Consider the following 19,655-nt stretch of genomic DNA (forward strand, 5'->3'; position numbering starts at 1 on the left):
TCTTTATTGCTGAATAATCATTCTATGTTTTTATTTCTGTTATCAAGTTATCCACTCACATTTTGAGATGTACCCTAGTTGCTTCCAGGTTTCACATTTGTGAGTGAGTAGAGCTTCTGTATACATCCATATTTAGGACTTTTTGTGTGTTAATTAATTTGGTAAAATATCATGAAAGGACATTCCTGTAATGTATTATTATTTGTGTTTTGTGTACCTTGTTTTTGTGTGCATCTGTGCAGGGTGTATTCCTGCACGTGGGCTCCTGCTTGTGGATGCCAGAAATCAACCTTGGGTGTCATTGACCAGGAGCTGCCCACCTCATGTTTTGAATAGGTCTCTGGGATCTGGGCCTTGCCAGTGACTTGCAGGGACCTGCCTGATTCCACCTCCCCAGCTGAGAAGGGCAATATGCCTGCCTGGCTTTTCCCATGGGCACTAGGGATAAAACACAGGTCCCCATGCTTACACAGCAAGTGCTTTATGGGCGCATTTATTTTCCCCATCTGTTGTATTATAAACATGGTTTGTGTGAGAAAATGCTAAAAGACCCTTTAGAATGCTATAAAGAGTGAATCAAAGCTCTGGTTGCTCTATAGATTCTCTAGCATTTGATAGAGTCAGTGTTTTGTATTTTCTTTATTTTAATCATCTGAGTTTTTGGGTTTCCAGACAGGAAACCTTGTTCTACTGCAAAGAATGGTCTTTAATTTCTAGGCTTAGCCTGTCAAGTCTCGGGGACCACAGGTGCATACTACTGTGCCTAGCTCAGCCTTTGTACTGCTTTTACTTTGCTATACCCAATGAGATACGTACAATAACAAATACACAATCATTTATGTAATTATTGTTTTGGGAAATATCTTTTGCACATTTAAAAAGTAGTGCTAACTTTACACATATTCATAACACTTAAAGTGAGCCATAGAGTTGGTCATTGTCATGTCATACCACACATTACTAGCCTGGGAAAGGGTGAAAACTTGAAGTATAATTTCTACCTAGTGTTTATGCTCACCACCACTATACAGTTAAAAAAACAATTGGGAGCTGGAGACATAGCTCAGTGGTTAAGAGCATTTATTGATCTTCAGGAGGACCTGGTTTTGATTTGCAGCACCCACACAGCAGTTCACAACTGTTTGTAACTCTAGTTACAGGAGATCACCATTTTCTGGCCTTTGTGGGCACCAGGCAGGCAGATGGTACACAGATGTACATGCAGGCTAAACCCCATACACATAAAAATAAATGTAAAAAAATTTATAAGACTACCTTAAATTTGGCAGGAAGAAATTTATACACTTTTTTTGATCATAGGAAACACTTGAAGTTTGAAGACTTCTTGATAAACAGAAGCTGTGACAGTCCATTGTTGGTAGATGGATACAAAGGAAAGAAAGTGGCTGCTAACATGTCTTGGTAAGCAAGGGCACTTTGCAGCCACACCTCATGATCTGAGTTTAACTCCTGAACCCACATGTTGGAAAGAACTGACTTTTGCAAGAGGCCTTCTGACGTCCTTGTGCACCTTAGCATGTGCCCATCTCCAACTATTTTCTTAGGAAGTAATACCAGAAGAAAGTTCAAACCTGTATAAAGAAGAAAGAATGCTGGAGTCATTAAAAATGATTTTGTCATGGCACAGGTGTTAATAAAATGCCTGAAAACATCCCAATAAGTTGGATGAAACATTTGTAATGCCCCTATGTTACTTGTGAGGTGTGTTTGAAGATTGGCTGCAATGTGGAAGTTCTAGGACTAAATTAAAAAAAAAAAAGAAAAAGCTATTTTGGAAATACAGGAAATAATTGGAATCATTAGAAACAAAAGTAGTTTAGTGACCAAAAGAAGTGAGGCAAAGAAAGACAGGGTACTAGGACAAGCAACTATGAAGCAAAGATTAAGTTCTACTCTTATCAGTACTTACATAATAGAAAATGTCTTGATAATAAAAACCAAGTAATTTTCCAACTGTTGAATAGACCAATAGCCAACTACTTACTTAGATAAGATGTCTAGTCAGATTTTAAATTCTAGACATTTTTGAGCTCTTTATAAAGTAGGTTGAGAAAAACAAAAAAGTTGAACAGTAGTTTAACCTATTTTTTATGGATCATCTCACAGAGTATAATAAACACTTTTTTTTTCAAGTTCACATGGACCATTGATAAAGCTAGACCACATTAAAACAAGTCTCAGCAAGCCTTAGAAGGTTCAAACCTTACAAAAAATGTTTTCTGTAGGCATAGCCCTAAAGTTTAAAATTATCTAGATAAATTTCAAGTTTTGAAAATTAGTCAACACACTTTCAAATCCCAATCAGCCTAAGGAAAAAAGTATAGATGGAGTGAAAACTGAACAAAATAGTGTTAGGCCAAAATTGTCTCCTGAGAAAGATTTCTTTTTAGGAAACAAACATTTCAAATTAGGCTTTGTTTCCAATTCTGAAACAGAAAATGAAGAGAAGTGCCTAGATGGAAAGCAGATCAGTATGAATGGAATCAATACTGATTTATGAAAGATGTCAGTGCAGTCTCTTCATACATAGTCAGTAGACCAGATAAAACCTAAGAGTTCTCTGGAGTGAAGGAATGTTATTACAGATAATACAATTGACAATAAAACCAACGAGGAAATAGTGTAAGTAGTTAATCCCAGTAAGTTTTTCAATGTAGATAAAATGGACATGTGCCCAAATCTAAAAAGCATAGGTAACATCTGGGGATACCTGCTGATAGTCACCTGCAATTCCAGCAGTGGAGAGGCTATAAGGAAAATTGATGCCAAGGGCAGCCTGGGCTTCAGAGAAAGACCTTGTATTTAATGTTTTTGATGATGCTTGTAAGGCAAAAATTTAATGCAGACAGATTACAAAGGAAGAGGAAGGTTGCCTTTCTTTGTAAACTGCATCATCTGGAAAATCCTGAGAGATTTTTGGTGGGGAAACATTATTGTCTTAGGGTTTCTATTGCTCTGAAGAGACACTGTGACCATGGCAACTCTTATAAGGGAAAACATTTAATTGGGGCTGACTTATAGTTCAGAGGTTTAGTCCATTCTCATGGCAAGAAGCAGCATAGCAGCATGGAGGCCGACTGGTGCTGGAGAAGTAGCAGAGAATCACACATCCAGATGGGCAGGTGGTAGGAGACTGCCACAGCAGGCCTAGCTTGAACATATGAGACCTGAAAGCCCGCCTCCACAGTGACACACTTCCTCCAGCAAGGCCACACCTCCTATAGTGTCACTCTCAATGGGCCAAGGATTCAAACATGAGTCTATGGGGGCCATGCCTATTCAACCACCACTACTACTCTGAACAGTTTAGGAAATGTTTGGGGCACAAAGTTCATTTTACAAAATGGGGGTAAAGTTAATGCTGCAAAAACTGTGTATTAGAAACATGTATTTTAATTTGCAGAAATTCAGAGATGGATGTGTACTTGAGAATTCATTCTCAGTATTCTAGCAATTAGGAGGGTGAGTTAATTGGTTGGTTGGCTGATTTTATAGTCACGGGTTTCAAACCCAGGGCCCTGGAGTTGCCAGGCAAGAATTGTACCATTGAGCTACACACCTAACCCTTCTATTCAAAGTGGAAATTGACAAGGTGATTCCACAGCATTGAAATCAAAAGGTTCAGACAGTCAAAGCAATCTTTATTAAAATGATTGTATTTTACCTGATCCCAAACTACTCAATGTATTGTAAAATTAACAATATAGAATAATGGAACAAAGTCAAGAAATAGGCTTACACATTATATTTTCAGCAAATGTGCCAAAGTTCACTAGGGGCAGTGAGGATCTAATAGTTTCTGCATCAATTGAACATTAATGTGCAAAAAACAAAACAAACCCCAACTATTTTGGGTGTAATCTCCTATCATGTATTGAAGATTTTAAGATAACATTTTCTTGCAGGAAGGTGAATAGTTGTGAAGGAGGTAGATAAAAGAATGACTAAGTTTGTCATGTTTTTGAAGAAACATGGTACAAAATGCCTTGAGGTAATAAAAAAAAAAGTGCCAAAGCCTCTAAGTAAGCCAAGTTTGGGGCACACATGAAAAGATGGATTTTTTAACCAGAGGCTTGGTAAGTATGATGTGACCATTTGAAAATCAGTACAGATGTGGCCCAACAGTAGTAGACGTGAAGTATCGATGCACTGAGGGCTCTGCACTTCTGAATAAAATATTTGAAGAGATAAATAATTAATGGTATTTCTGAATAGAAGAATCCTGTTACATGAAGGCAGCAAGATGGAGGTGAAAAATTTCAACTTGAGGGAATTTTATTTTTATGACATAATTGGTGTGTATAGCGTTTGGCTAATAAGACCAAGCAGGTGTGATACTTTAAAACCTGTTTTGTAACTTGTTATTGAACTTTTGTTGTAGGAAGGTGAAAAATCTGCAGTAAAGAAGTGGATAAATTGGTACATTAATACAAAACAATACACATATATAAAGGCTTGGATATTAAGGAGAATAAAAACAGCAACCTAGGAGCAGAACAGCATGTAATGTGTGGCTGTTTTGTACTCTAGCAGTGCACTTACATACAAGAGGCTAGAGGACAGATGGAATATAGCAAGGTCTTAACAACACAGTGAGACTTTAACAAGACATGGAACATTTTAACATTTTTTTTTTTGCTTGAGTTTTCTACGTAAAAATTAAGACAATAAAGTTGATTTTAAAAGACTCTGTGTTTGGGTGGTGGAGGCATCTTTAATCCCAATACTCGGGAGACAAAGGCAGGTGGATCTCTGTTTGAGGCCAGCCTTGTCTGCAGAGCAAGTTCCAGGGCAGCCAAGACTACACAGAGAAACCCGGTCTTCACGACCCCCTCTTAAAAACAATGACAACAAAAACAAAAACAAAACAAAACAAAAAAAGCCCTCCCAAAACATTGTGTTCTATAGCCATTTATAAAAGGATGTCAGGAAGAGGTTGAAGCAGACATTCTTTGCATTTTCTCCATTGGACTTGAGGTCATGGGAGAAAGTGTTGGTTTATGGGATGCTCTGGGCTGTAGGAGAAAGGACAAATTACTGAAGTCTGAGACTGAGGTTATTATATAAAAGTGCTTGGGTTAGAGACTTGACCAGCCTCCAGGCTTTCTCTTCCAGATCTCTAATACCAGTGAAGTCACGGGTAACCCCAGGGGGTCCACATTTCCCACAACTTTTCACATAACTGCTTCTGAGTATGTAAACTCAAGATTCCCCAGCCCTCATAGGTAGACCCTGTGTGTGGGAACGTGAACTTAACAACTCTTCCTGACCTCCCTTGGGTAGGACTAATGATTAGGCAAGTTAGAGAAATTCTGCAGGCATAGATGGAGCCTCTTGGCAACCTCACACTGCATTATTGTAATAGCAAGCATGTCCTTATCTGATCATGTTCTTAACAACTAATTCTCGCAATTTCAGTTGTTTGTTTTTTGTTTTTTTGTTTTGTTTTTGTTTTTGTTTTGCTATTGTTATTTAGATCTCCTGGCATTTATCTACTTGAAGAATTTATAAGTTAGTTGTCCATGCTGCTTATGGGGCATGTAACAAAAAAGGTTGTCTTGTCCCCAGTGTCAGCGTGTGAGTCAACTGAGCCCACTGCTTATCCAGCAGAAAATAAGCACATTTTTGACTATGATGTTTAAATAGTAGAATTTAAAAAATTAAGCTATTTTCTCTGTTACTGAAATTTAGATTCCTTAGGATGTGTGTCCATATTTAGGCAATGTCCTTTCCCACTCCCCCCCCCCGCCCCATCTTACTCCTTAAAAGTCATCTTGGAATATCTTTGTCCTAAGTTTTGCTTACATAAACTACATAAATAATTTGGCCACTATTTCTGCAGAGTTTTCAAGAACATAGCAAACTCTTGGTAGTATGGCTTAGCTTAAAAAATAACCAAGTCTTTTTTTTTTTTTTTTTTTTTTTTTTTTTTTCTGTGTAGTGCTGGTTGTCCTGGAACTCACTCTGTAGACCAGGCTGGCCTTAAACTCACAAAGATCCTCCTGCCTCTGCCTCCTGAGTGCTGAGATTAAAGTTGTATGCCACTATGCCAGCCTATGTGGGCAAGTCTTTTGAATGCCAGAACAAAGTGACCAAAACTTTCATTTGAAGGGTAGTGATGTACCTGGTTTTTCTAAATATATTTTCTTGAAAACATTTCTAAACTTGCTGTTGAGAAACATTTCTCAAATACTTGAATATTATTTATTTCAAAAATTTCAGAATGTGGCTTAAGGACCACCTTCCGAATTCCATTTGGTGCTATGCCTGCTCAAACTACAGGCATTTGATTGGACTGTTCTGAAATACTTATCAAACGTCCTGTGTGAATTTGCACATTAAAGTTTGAGAACTATAGAACTTGCAAAATGTATGTAATTGGGAGCAAGACAAAATATCTAAATGGGCAGTTACAGACAACGGAGTTTACTTCCTTGGGACAGACTCCCAGTAGTGATGTAAATCAAATCTGATTTTCTTTTGAAAAGACATTGAAGTTTTTTGGTGTGTGGTGATGTGTGTTGTGTGTGTGTGGTGTCTGGGATGTGCACATGTGTGTAGATGCCTGCAGTGACCAGAGGAAAGTACTGAATGCTGGGAAGCTGGAGTTACAGGAGGTTGTGAGTTTACTGATGTGGGTGCTGGGGATCGAACTCTAATCTTCTTTCTGCAAGAGCAATATGTATCGTTAACTGCTGAGCTGTCTGTAACAGGCTTCTGTAACACACTTCTAAATATTGATTCATTCCACTCTTGCAGGTACAGGATAGTATGTAAAACCAACTCTGAATGTTCTTTACTTTCCATAAAATCCATATATTAAAAAAAAACCATAACATTTGTTACATTTTAACTTGAATTAACATACTACACATTTTCTGTAAAAATAATCACAAGATGCTCTATATTGGGGTTAGGGAAGATGTTTGTGTAGATATTTAAGGCAATGGTTCTCAATGTTTTTAATGCTGCAGCCCTTTAATGCAATTCCTCACGTTGTGGTGACCCACAAGTTATTTTTGTGGCTACTTCATAGCTGTAATTTTGCTACTGTTATGAATTGAAATGTCAATTTGTTCTTGGAAATTGAGGTTTGCCAAGGGGTTCACAACCCACAGATTGAGATCTATGCACTAAGGGCCAGTCCTACCTGAGTCTTGTTGAATAGTGAAATTGTCTTAAGCATGTGGATATCCTCAGAAGACAATTTCAAACTGTAGTCCAGTCCTGGTGGTCCCTTGGAAACAACCCAAGAAAAATGAAGAAGGCTTCTTTGGGGATTTGGGATTCATAGATGTAAAGTTGGTTTAGAGCCTGATATTAATGTGAAACCTTACCTTGGATGAGCTACTTTCTCTGAATCTTTCATAATAGGTTAGATTTATGCTTGGCTTGTATTTTGGAAAAAGATAATGTGTGCTCTGTCTGTGTGGTATTTGCATATGGCAAATGTTTGGTGAGTTTTGCCTTCTCCTGTTTTCTCTAAGGTTAAACCCTAGTCATTAAGATTCCAATTTATACTACAAAGTAGACACGGAGAGTAAAAACAGGAATTTTGGTAGTTTCATTTAAGGGCTGAGAACAAGAATCTAGTTACAGGATGATCCAAGGAAGTTCAAAGGGTCCTTCAGTGGCTTTCAGCCACTCCATCACATTAAGAGCATGGTGTGAACTTGTCCCCTGTACAATGATATGGCTAAGAAGTGTGCTGTGGAAGAAAAGGGAAGTAAGTGCCTGTTGAAAAAGCTCTTGGGTGGAGTTGGTAGTGTAGTAGAGAGACAGTGTCAGGCCCTGGAGAAGGTCTTGCTTTCTCTCAGAGAAGCTAATTAGCCCACTTGGGCATTGAGCACACGGCAGCAATCTTTTCGGCATTAGGTAGTAAACAACTGGATTTAAGCACCCATATATCTTAAGTACAGTACAAGGGCAATACCATAAAAATACAGATTCTCAGCCTGTCCCAATGGACTTCATACATGATTGAGAACCCACTGTATATACTAAGATTTTGTCTTAAATTCTACTCTTGTGGAACATTTAGAAGAGGAAACAAGAAAGCACTGGGAATAATTGGCCTACCCTTCCAAGAACTACCTCTGGCATATATTGCTTACAAATGTTCCCAGAACCTTCCCAGTGACACTTGAGAGCGAATGAGAAGGCAAACAGCCTGGGGAGTCCTAAGCTTGATGTTTGTCATAGAGAGGAAGGGGAGGATGGCTCAAAATTTTGTGCCTCAGATCTTTGATATTTATCTGAAGCCTTACAAGCAACCTTGAAGTCTGTGAAAACACAAACCAAACTATTCCACAATGTGGCCAGCTCCAAAACCAGATATATCCGGACTTAAGTTCTAGTTTCTGTCCCCAAACCTAAACAAACTCTCCATGACTCCTATTATTCATGATAGAGGATGATGGTATCAGTGGTGTTCAGTTGAAAATAAGATGATGCATTTGAAGTGCTATCACAATACTTAGCCTGTACATCCTCTGCAAGTGTTTACTATTGTTAAACCGTAGGCATAGGCGAGGGACTTTGAAGAAAGGGAGGGGTTGAGAGAGCAAAGGAGGGAGGAAGGAAGAGTGGGCAGAAGACAAGAGGGAAGGAAATGAGTCGTTACACTAGGTGTCAGCGTTGTGCTTCAAATAAAGTGCTCAGTGCCTGTTCTAATTTACTCAGCGGGTATCCACTGAGTGGTGAAGTAGGTTGGAATAGAAACATATGAAGGCAGAGCTGGGAGAATCAGAAACCTAAAACTGCAAAAGGAGGACACGGCCAGGTGCCAGCTTAGGCCACTAAGCACCAGTTGTTTTCAAACTAGCTGTCTGTTGAAAATGAACTACCTATCCTGGTTGGCATATGCTGTCTTTAGAATCTCTCTGTATCAGAAGTTATGGCCAGTCTTGGCTTTGTCTTGGGTGCTGTGGTTTTTCTGTTTTTAGGTCCTGAGTCTTAGGCTCATTTTATCAGGAAGAACTGTTTGAATCATGTCTTGACTTACTAAATAGGTGTTAGTGCTCATCTTCTCAGAATACCTGTTGAAAAAATGAACACATTTGAAAAAAAAAAAAGCCTCACTGAAATAAATGTTATTCCATACATTTGACAAACATTAAGAAAAAAAAAAGTTAGGGGCTAGGGAGATGGCTCAGCATTTAAAAAGTGTGGAAGCAAGATGATGAGTTTAACCCTGTAGACACAAATGCCAGGTGGGCATGGCATCTTACCTCTAATTTCTTCCACCCGTAGCAAATTAGTGTCTAGACCAGCTGTATCTGGAGCTTTAGATTTGATTGAGAGACCCTGCCCCAAAGAACAAGGTGGAAGAACAGTTGAAGAAGGCTCCTGATGTCAACCTTGGGTTTCCACACACATGGGCTTGTGCTCCCACACAGATGCACACCATTCACACCTATACACCTGAAGATTAAAGGAGGGAGAGGATTGGACTTAGAAGTTATTTGCTCTGAAATCTTGAACTCACTACACAGTGAGTGCTGGAATGACAGCCATGTACCACACAATCATCTTGAAGCTGCAGCTTCCCGTGTGTGTATACAGTAAGTGTGTATATGTTTGTGGGTGTGCCTGTGGAGGTCAAAGGCCGATAGTGGGTGTCTTCCTCGGTTGCTTTTCTTGGTTTTTGGAACAGGATCTTTTACTGGAGCTCAACAATTAGCTAGACCTGCTGGCCTGTGCACTGCAGAGATCCTTCTGCCTCTGCCTCTTCAGTGCTGGGAGTACAGGTGGCCGACACCTGGGTACTGGAGAGGCAAACTCAGATCCTTCTGCTTTGGAAACAAGCATGTAACTGGCAGAACCCTTCTCCTAGCCCCAAGCCTCAGCCTGCATGTGTGTGTGTGTGTGTGTGTGTGTGTGTGTGTATGTGTGAAATATCTGATTTATTTGTATTTTTGTAATTAAAATATTAAATACAGTAATATTTTGTACTAGTTTTACACTTATGCTGGGCCATGTTGATTTTGCTTGGAGAATATCTTGCTGTGGAAAGATGTGGAGCGACTACTGTTAAGTACAGATACTAGCAATGAAGGGCTAAGTCAGGGACTTAGGGCTAAGTCAGAACATTTCTCTATGTGAATCGGATATGGAAATGGCCAGACACAAGTTCCATACAGTGTCGTTGTCATTAAAGCTGATTTGATTTTAAAATCCTGCTGCCTCTGTATTGATGGTGTCCTGTTAATCGTTAATGGAATGGGAACCCAGTGGAGGCGCCTTTGATTTCTGTCCTGTGTAGTTAGTAGTTTCTAAGTCTCAGCTTTTAAAAATAAAATTTCCCTTGAATAAAACAAAGTGAATGGATTGAATTTATTTAAACACTTTTTGGCCCTATTCCACAAGAGAATTAATCTTCAGCTTTGTGAATATAGTCTAAAGCATTTCCCAGTGCTTATGCTGATCTGGGAAGTGGTTATGGAAGAAAAAATATCTTTAAATTCTATATCACAGACTGCCAATTATTAATTAATATCAAATTGAGTATTTGTATGTGTACATGAGCTCATGCATCGCCACTTGAATGTGAAGAAAGCTGAGATGTATATTGCAGTCACTGAGGATTTTTATGTACTGGAAACTGGAAAAGGAGACACAGTTGGGTCAGGTGTGGTGGCACATGCTCATAGTCCCAGCATTCAGGACTCAGGTAGGCAGAACTCTGAATATAAGGCCAGTCTGGTCTACATAGTGAGTTCCAGGCCAGCTAGGGCTGCACAGTGAGATTTGGTGTGTCCTTTTATAGGTTGGCCTCAGAAGTTAAGTTTATAAATTTTATTCCCTGAGAATCATAGTTGTTGCTTTATAAGCATGTGCTGAGAATAGCAGAATGCCATGCTGTCTTTTGGGGTTTCATTTATGAAAACTTCTTGGGTAAGGACAAGGTCTTTATAGACAACACTAACTCCTCCTACTTATTTCCCCATTTAAATGTTTCACTTGAAAGATTTCATTTAGTTGTCCTTGGCATTCATGCTGAGATAAGTCCTGGCAGCAAGAGGAATTGGGAACAACCTCAAGGGCTTCAGTGTCATCATCGACTCTCTTCTCCCTCATCCAGAGATTTCAAAACTTCAAAGGAAGTGAACAATATCTCTTCCTTAGGTCATCTGATTACTTGGTACAAGACTGGAATCAAATAGTTGGAGTAAACCAAAAGGTGAGGTTTAAAGTTGTTAAGTCACCTAAGAGAAAATGATGCTGTCCAGAACTTTCACCCAGTAAATCTTTTATTTTATTATTTTTTTATATATTATTTTCTTTATTTGTATGTAAATTCCAACTACATGAAACAATTAACAGTTAAAAGGAAAAAAAATGAAGGTACAGGAAGATTGAAGGACAGCACTCTAGATGGAAGAGTATATAATGGCTTCCAGGCAGAGAGAACACAAAGTGTTAAAAATAAGTCTTAAGTTTCTCACTTCACCTGGTGAGAGGAGAGCTCCCTGCTAGAGGATGGTGTATAAGGTTGAAAAGGAACTGAAAACAGGGACCAGTAATAACCAGGTAACCATTGAAAAGAGTTTAGATCTATTTTTGATGACAAAAGGAAATCATTGAAGGATTTTATAGGAAATGACATGATCAGATTTGTACTTTAGAAAACTCACTCTGGCTAATGGAATAAATGGATTAGTTTAGTTACTCACCTTAATATGATACCCTCTTTGCTATTATATGTCTTGAAGAAGGATTGAAAAGCCTCTTCTAGTCTATTTCCCCTTTTGTCAAGCAAAGAACTTTTTTTTTTTGGTCATCTCACTATTTTAAATGTCTAAAGAAGAAACAAGACCTGGTTTAAAAAACATAGTCTCAGTTGATTTCATGAATTTGGGGCCTCTTCTCTGTTTCAATACCACTATAAGAAAAGTGTATTTACACTTTTATATATATAGCCTGAAAAGCATATATAGAAAAAATGCAAATGAACTGCAAGAACCAAGCTTACTTACTCCTCAGAACCTTCAGTCTGCCAAGATGTGAACTGTAGCCTTGCAGAGGCTACAATGAAAGCCTTATTTGGGCTTTAATTGTGCCTTTGTTTCTGCTTTTGTTTTTTAACCATTTAAAAATTCTTGATGCTTAAATTCACTTGAAAAAGTATCCAAATAAAAATATTCCAAGTAAAATGATGATTATTAATTTTTTTTTCCCCATCAGAATGTTTTATTTTTTAAATTTATCAGTTATAACAGAATTTTAAAAATCCATTGAAATAATATCATATCAAACAAATCAAACTATTGTCTTGTTGACACATACATCAGAATATGTCTAAGAGCTTTTAAATGTATTTCAAGAGCGTGTTTTAAAAGTATGAATACCCAGGTCTCACTCCAGCACAAAAGAGTGAAGATCTCTGTGGTTAGTCAGTTTGCCAGCAGTAAGCCAGAGACAGGTGTTTGTGAATAATTGCTCTGTATCATTCATTTGTAGTAAACAGTGCAAGATGTATGTTCTAATTTTAAAATGCGGTTGTCTTTAACATTTTCAAGTTAGTACCTCCTCCACTGAGCTTAGTTCTCAAAACATGCAGTAAAGTGTGTTATGGCCTTACAGTATCACCCACCTTTTTGCTTTCAAAGGCGTTACTGCAAGCAGCATAATCAAGTTTGATACCCCTTTTTACTCCCGCATATGCCTTAACAAGTCTGACATAGAATTGAGTGTTTGACCACTTAGATTGTGTGGTAGGCTGTAAAAAAGCAGCATTGTGAATAAGTAGTAGACTATGAAAATCTGCTTGATTCATCATTTGTATAAGCGATGTTTGAGGGTGTTCCTTGTGTGTTTAGTTATATTTATCTAAAAATAAGTCATATTAAGACTAATAGTCTTAGCTAAGTTATAGCACCTTGAATGACAAAAGTGTATATTTTTTATTTCTTTTTTATCTTGGTAATGGCCCAGTGCCCTCTTCAGAGACTCATACTTCAACCAAGTACCATGCATGAAGATAACCTAGAACCCCTGCACAGATGTAGCCCATGTAGTTCAGTGTCCAAGTGGGTTCCATAGTAATGGGAACAGGGACTGTCTCTGACATGAACTGATTGGCCTGCTCTTTGATCACCTCCCCCTGAGGGGGGAGCAGCCTTACCAGGCCGCAGAAGATGACAATGCAGCCACTTCTGATGTGATCTGATAGACTAAGATCAGAAGGAAGGAGAGGAAGACCTCCCCTATCAGTGGACTTGGGGAGGGGCATGCATGAAGAAGGGGGAGGGAAGGTAGGATTAGGAGGGGAAGAGGGCCCTACTGTGTCTGGGAAGCAGCGTTTCCTTGACATCGTCTACCTGCTATCGCTCTTACCATCTTTTTGCTGTTCTTCTGGGTATATCTCCAAGCCTCAAGGGGAGTGGTGTGAGAAAATTACTAATTAAAAAGTATTTACTATCTTGTGCACATACCATGGCACAAATGTGGAGGTCATAGGACAATTTTGTGAAGTCCATTCTCTCTTCCCTCCTTTCTGTGAGTTGCATGAGCTCAGGTCACAAGGCTTCTACAGCAAGTGCTGTTACTCACTGAGCCATCCTTTTTTATTTTTATTTTCCCAGAGCTGAGGACCAAACCCAGGGCCTTGGGCTTGCTAGGCAAGTGTTCTACCACTGAGCTAAATCCCCAACCCCCCACTGAGCCATCTTTACCAGCTTGAGAAATTACTAATTCTAGGCTGAGTTTTCTTGTGTATTTGTTTTATAGTAGGAAAAAGAATTTTGAGACTCAATAGTTTAAAGACCTAAAAACTAGATAATTTATTATTTTTTTAAAATTTTTGTTTTTGAGACAGAGTTTGTCTGTGTGGTCCTAGAACTTGCTCTGTAGACCAGATTCGTGTTCTGAACTTGAACTCAGCCTCTGCCTCCTGAGTGCTGGGACTAAAGGCATGCCACCACCAAGCCCAGCTCTAGTTAATTCTTGATCTGAGAAATTTGAAAACATTCTAAAATATTTAGCATTATAAGATGATGTGACTTTTTTTTATTTATTTTTTATTTTCTTGAAATAGGGTCTCACTCTGAAGCTCAAGATAACATCAAACTCACGATCCTCTTCTCCCAACCTTCTGAGTGCTAGTGTTGTATATCCAGACTGGTGTTTCATGTCTTAGTGATTCTATGCTAGGGAGTAAATATGAAAACTACAGGTAATTTCTTCTTGACCTTTTGAGTTGGAATTCTTTATTTGGCTTTATGAAAATAGTGCACTTTCACATAAATATTGTTCAGAAGTACTATTTGATTTATTTAGTTCTCCACAAAGAGCTTTTGGGGGTCATTTAATTTTTGTAATCCTGCAAACTAGATAGGAAGGTGTGTATAGATATTCATTAATTCACTGTGTTTATTCAACATACTTTTTTTGTTTTGTTTTGTTTTGAAACAGTTTCCCTGTGTAGCCCTGGCTGTCTCTGTAAACCAGGCTGGCCTTGAACTCAGAGATCAGCCTGCCTCTGCCTCTAAGTGCTGGAATTAAAAATGTGCATCACAATGCCCAGCTCAACAAATTTGTAATGCCTTGTTCTAAGATAATACTGAGAATACAGGTCAAACAAACAAATGATAAAGAGAGAAAAAGAGAGACAGAGACACAGAGAAAGAGACAGACTGATTTTTCTGGTGCTTATGATACCTATGAGGAAAACAGGATATGAACAAATAAATATAGGTACTTGTCAACTCCACACAGAAAAGCAGAAGGAGAATGTGTGTGAGTGTTATTTTATTCAGAGGAACTGGGGGAAAGGCCCTCTGGGTAAGATGCTATTTGAGCACAGTTCCTCAAAGGAGGAATACTCCAGGCAGAAAAAACAGAAGCTACAGAGAGTGGAAGAAGGCACACTTCATGGTGTGGTCACCAACAGTAACAGGGACCATGCCGTGCAACTGCAGTGGGAGGAGCAGGAGTGAGGCAAGTCGACGGGACAAGAGATGGACAAACGGAACATAAGTAACACTTATTGATCTGCTCATTGAGTAAACAACAGAACTGGATTATAACCCTCATCCCCTGACTCCAAATCCATTTCACTTGTAATAATGGCTACTCTGTAAATGCTTAGTGGGTGAATTCGGGGCTCCCGGGTGACTGAAGAGGGACACGAAACAGACAGTTTTAATTTGCATAATCTCTGGATTAGTTACTGCTCTGTTTCGATAAAATGCCTTGACAAAAGCCCACGGAGAAAAGAAGGATTTGAAGTACTGTCATGTAGAGAAATCAAGGCAGCAAGACCTTGCAGTGGTTGGTGGGAGGGGAGCGTGGGCTGTGGTGGTGGCTCGTGGGCTTAAAGCACCTGCTGCACAGGCCTGATGATCTGAGTTTGATCCCTGGAAGCCATGGTGGACAGAGAGAATAGACCCCTGTCCTCTGACCCCCACATATGTGCAGGAGCATGTATGCATCTGCATTCACACACACATCATACCCACACATACATATAACAGTAACACAAAAATAACTAAGGAAGCAGAGAACAATGAATGCTTGTACACGCCTCACGTTCTCCTTTTTATACAGCCCAGGGTCTTAGTCCAGACATTGGTGTCATCCACAGTGGGAGAGTCTTTCCACCTCCATTAACCTAGTCAAGACAAGTTCCCAGGGCCAGAGGCTCACTTCACCAGATGATCCCTCACTTACGTCTAGAGCAGTGGTTCTCAACCTTCCTAATGCTGCCACCCTTTAATACATGTTGTGGTGACCCCAACCATAAAGTTATTTCATTGTTACTTCATAATTGTAAATGCGCTACTGGTATGAATCGTGGTGTAAATATCTGATATGCAGGATAGGACGAGAGCAGACTACTTCCTACTTGTAGTTTAGAGTTTCCCCACTCACCATTTCATTCATCTCACCTTGACCTTTAACACTGAGGTACTAGGTTCTGCTAGCAGAAAAAAGGCATATGACAGATTTAAAACTACATAGAAACTCTGAGGTGTTTTTTTTTCTACTGACTACATATGCAATATACACATATAACCATAAACAAATTTATGTGTATGTACTTAAATATTTTAATAATAATAGTTAGATTAATAGGAATCCACTTTTCCTTGGAAATAATGTTGCCTATTGCTGGACAAGCTTAGACTGAACATTAAGCTACCTCCAGTCCCATACTTTCGGAAGACCTAGCACTATTTGATCAGCTACTATGAAGTTTATCAGCTGCTTTGCTTTGGGGGTTGTCAATAAAGTCACCAGCTTTAAATGATGGCTTTAAGTCTTGAGTAAGGTAGTCAAGAGAACAGATGCTTGAGTGGAGCAGTGTCCTATGATACCCTGCTCACATTACCTGGGTAGGCAAGTCTTAAGTATATTCTCATCTGTAAATTGGATTTGATAGTAGCCCCAAGTGGATAGAACTGTGAAGCCTGGTCAATGAGTTAAAATATATGTAAAATGCTCAGAACAATATTGATACAGAGTTAAAAACTAAAAAGAGACAATAGAGAATTTTTATTAACATGACAGATATGCTGTATTTAATTTCTTACAGCCTGGCTAATTTAAAAATAGTTTGTGTATGTCCTAATGAATGTGATAGTTGTACTGCCTAGAAGGCTTGAGGTTCAAGTGACTTTTTTCTATCTGAATTGCTTGTATGTATACTTGCTATTACCACGAAAGGGGGAGTTTTGCACCTTTCGTTTTCTCCTGAGTGATAGATGGAGTAACTGTCTTCCCATGAGGCAGACAGTAGAAGCTTTTATCCTTTTACTTAACGATCAGTTTATATCCATCTTTGATGTTAATTTCCTCCTTTTTCTAAAAAGAAAACCAAAAAAGGAGATCTGGCCTGGGGAGTTTATTGGTGCTTTTCAGTCATTTAAAAGTGGCAGGCTTTAATGGGTACTTGCAGTCAAGACTTCAAACTGAAATAGACTAGAAAATAACAGAGTCCATTATTCAAATGGTTGGTATTTTATAAAGCACTGCACATTCATATGTATATATGTAAATATACTACTGTGCATATTTGGGACAGCATATGAAGTGATTAAGGTCTAGGACCCTGATCTAAGTTCTGGTTTGTTTACGTGCTGGACAAGTTATTATACTTTTATACTCATCTATAAAAAGAGATAATAAAAGTAAAATTTCCTAGGACTTCTGTGAGTAGCGAATGAGCTAACAGTCTTCTTATTGCGCCATGCTATATATTCTTATTGTATTCTCACTATAAAGCGCCATGCTACAAAATGCATTCCTTACCATGAGTCATATCCAAACACAGAAGGAAAAGTAGCTAGTACTCTGTCAATCTCTGTGTGACCTGGAACATTCCATTTGCTCTCTCTCTCTCATAACCTTACTGTCATTCCCTTAAAAGTCTGTGGGTCCTACATTGCCCTAGATGTCCCCACTGTGTAATGCTGGGTTTTTATTAAGCCTTCTAGTGCCTTTCTCTCTTTTGTCTTCTTTGTGAGCAAAATGGAACATTACTTACGGGTGCATGACCAAATGACCTCACTAGATCCTTCCTTTGAGGACTGCTGAATTTGAAAGGATAGACAATATTAGAGATGTATGGTGGAGACGTCAGTGTAGAAGGGAGTCAGCAGTGTGACTGTAGTGGCCTTAAAAAAGTTTTAAAAGATTTTTTTGTTTACGTGTATGTATGTGTCTGTGTGTGTATATACCATGTGTGTGCAGGTGCTGAAGAGGTCAGAAGAGGGTGTTGAATTTCCTGGAGCTGGAGTCATGAGCAGTTGTGAGTTGTCTGATGTAGGTGCTAGGAATGGAATGTCAGTCTTCTGGGAGAGCAGTAGACACCCTTTAACTGTGGAGCCTTCTCTCTAGCCTCTTGTCCTTCAAGTTTTAATAAAAGAATAAAGGAAATTGCAAAGTATTGCCCACAGAAATGAAAGAAAGCTTTAATTATGGAATTATGGATGTGCCTTGTGCATGGTCTTGATGACTCAGCATTATTGCCACTTCTCAAATTGATGTGAGATTCAGTTTTACTGAGATTTTCTCAAATTTACTGAGATTCAATGTTATCTCAGTAAAAAGCCCAGTAAATGTGTTTTTTGGTTTTTTCTTCTTTAGGTTGAGACAGCATCTTATGTAGTCTGGACTGGTACACTCACTCTGCACCTGAGGATGGCTCTGAACTTGCTCACGATTTTCCTACCTCTACCTCCTGAGTGCTACACTGGCTCTTACTGACATTCTCTGCAGTGGTTTTAGAAGTTGACCAGGTGATTCCAACACAAGATAATTCCAAAAAAATACCCAGAATAACTGGACTCAAAACAAAACAACTCTAAGATGCCTTTTCAAAGAAAAGGTATATTGAAAGGCTATGCTCCCTGATTTTAACCATTATTACTAAGCTGTATTTGTCAAAACAGTGGGACTTGCGCAAGAGACAGTTCCATTAAAAGAACAGCAGACAGTTCTGTGATAGACGAGTACATTTATGGACATTCGGCTTTTTACAATGGTGCAGAGGCATTGTTGTGGAGAATGATAGACTTCTCAACTAAAGGTACTGGAACAACTGGCCATCTCTATATAAGATGAACTTGGGAACTGACTCAGAGTAGCTCATGCACTCAAAATTTAGCAGAAACATTAGGACAAAAGTATTAATGACTTGGAGTTATGGAATTATTTTGTAGATAAGATGTTGACATTACAATCAATAGAAAGCCAAATTGGTAAATTCGACTTTACCAAAATTTAAAAATTCTGTCTTCAAAGATACCAGTTAAGAGGATGGAAAGAGCCAGCCAGGGTGGGGAGATGGATAAAGGCACTCACCATTCAAGCTTGACAACTCGAGTTCAATCCCTGGAACCCATATAAAGGTGGCAGGAGAGACCACAGATTTGTCCTCTGACCTCCACATTTGTCACATGACATGGGTGCCATCCTACAAATGACGTTTTTTGTTTGTTTGTTTTGTTTTGTTTTTAAAGAGAGAATGAAAAACAGTGGGCATGGCGGTGCAAGCCTGTAACCTGAGCACTTGGAGGCAGTGGTAGGAAGATTAAGAGTTCAAAGTCACCACTGACTGCCTAAGTGACTTCCAGGGTACCCTGGATTACATGAGAGCCTATCTCAAAAAACAAAACACAACAACAACAACAACAAAAACTGAGTGGGGAAGTGAGAAAATAAAATTGATAGATCAATCTTCAGAAAAAAAATATATATTAAAGGGCTTGTCTACAGGACCCTTAAGATTCAGAGGTTAAGAGCACAAATTGTTTGCTCTTCTAGAGAACGCAGGTTCAATTGTCTCACAACATCTGTAACTCCAGTTCCTGGGAATCTGACACCCTCTGGCTTCCTTGGGCTTCTGCACACATGTTGTATACATACAGACATTCAGGTGAAACACTCATAAGCATAAAATAAGTAAAAAAAAAAAAAAAAAAAAGACAATGCACTTAACAAAAAAACCTAGGCTGACATTTTCCTAAAGAAGATATATGATAAACACATGGAAAGATCTCCAATATCATTACTCACCAAGGAAATGCAGATTAAAATCTGGGGTCATATGCTACCCCATGTAATGTCTATATATCACCAAGATAGAGTTTAACATGCTGAGCAAAAGAAGACAGATAAAAAGAGCACAT

At 38.8% G+C, this 19,655-nt stretch overlaps 1 long non-coding RNA gene across 1 annotated transcript in view; it reads right to left on the reverse strand.

Annotated features, from left to right (window-relative positions):
* Window positions 1–787: 787 nt before the first annotated feature.
* LOC132646383 (uncharacterized) overlaps window positions 788–19,655 on the reverse strand; it is an 83,168-nt gene continuing 64,300 nt past the window's right edge. Inside the window, exons 4-5 of the long non-coding RNA XR_009584615.1 lie at window positions 9,252–9,444; window positions 788–1,592 (exon numbers count right to left, since the gene is read on the reverse strand). This is a non-coding gene — a long non-coding RNA (uncharacterized LOC132646383). The remainder of the gene's footprint in view (window positions 1,593–9,251; window positions 9,445–19,655) is intronic.

The sequence above is a fragment of the Meriones unguiculatus genome, chromosome 1 (assembly GCF_030254825.1).
Source record: "Meriones unguiculatus strain TT.TT164.6M chromosome 1, Bangor_MerUng_6.1, whole genome shotgun sequence".
In the NCBI taxonomy this organism is placed as follows: Eukaryota; Metazoa; Chordata; class Mammalia; order Rodentia; family Muridae; genus Meriones; species Meriones unguiculatus.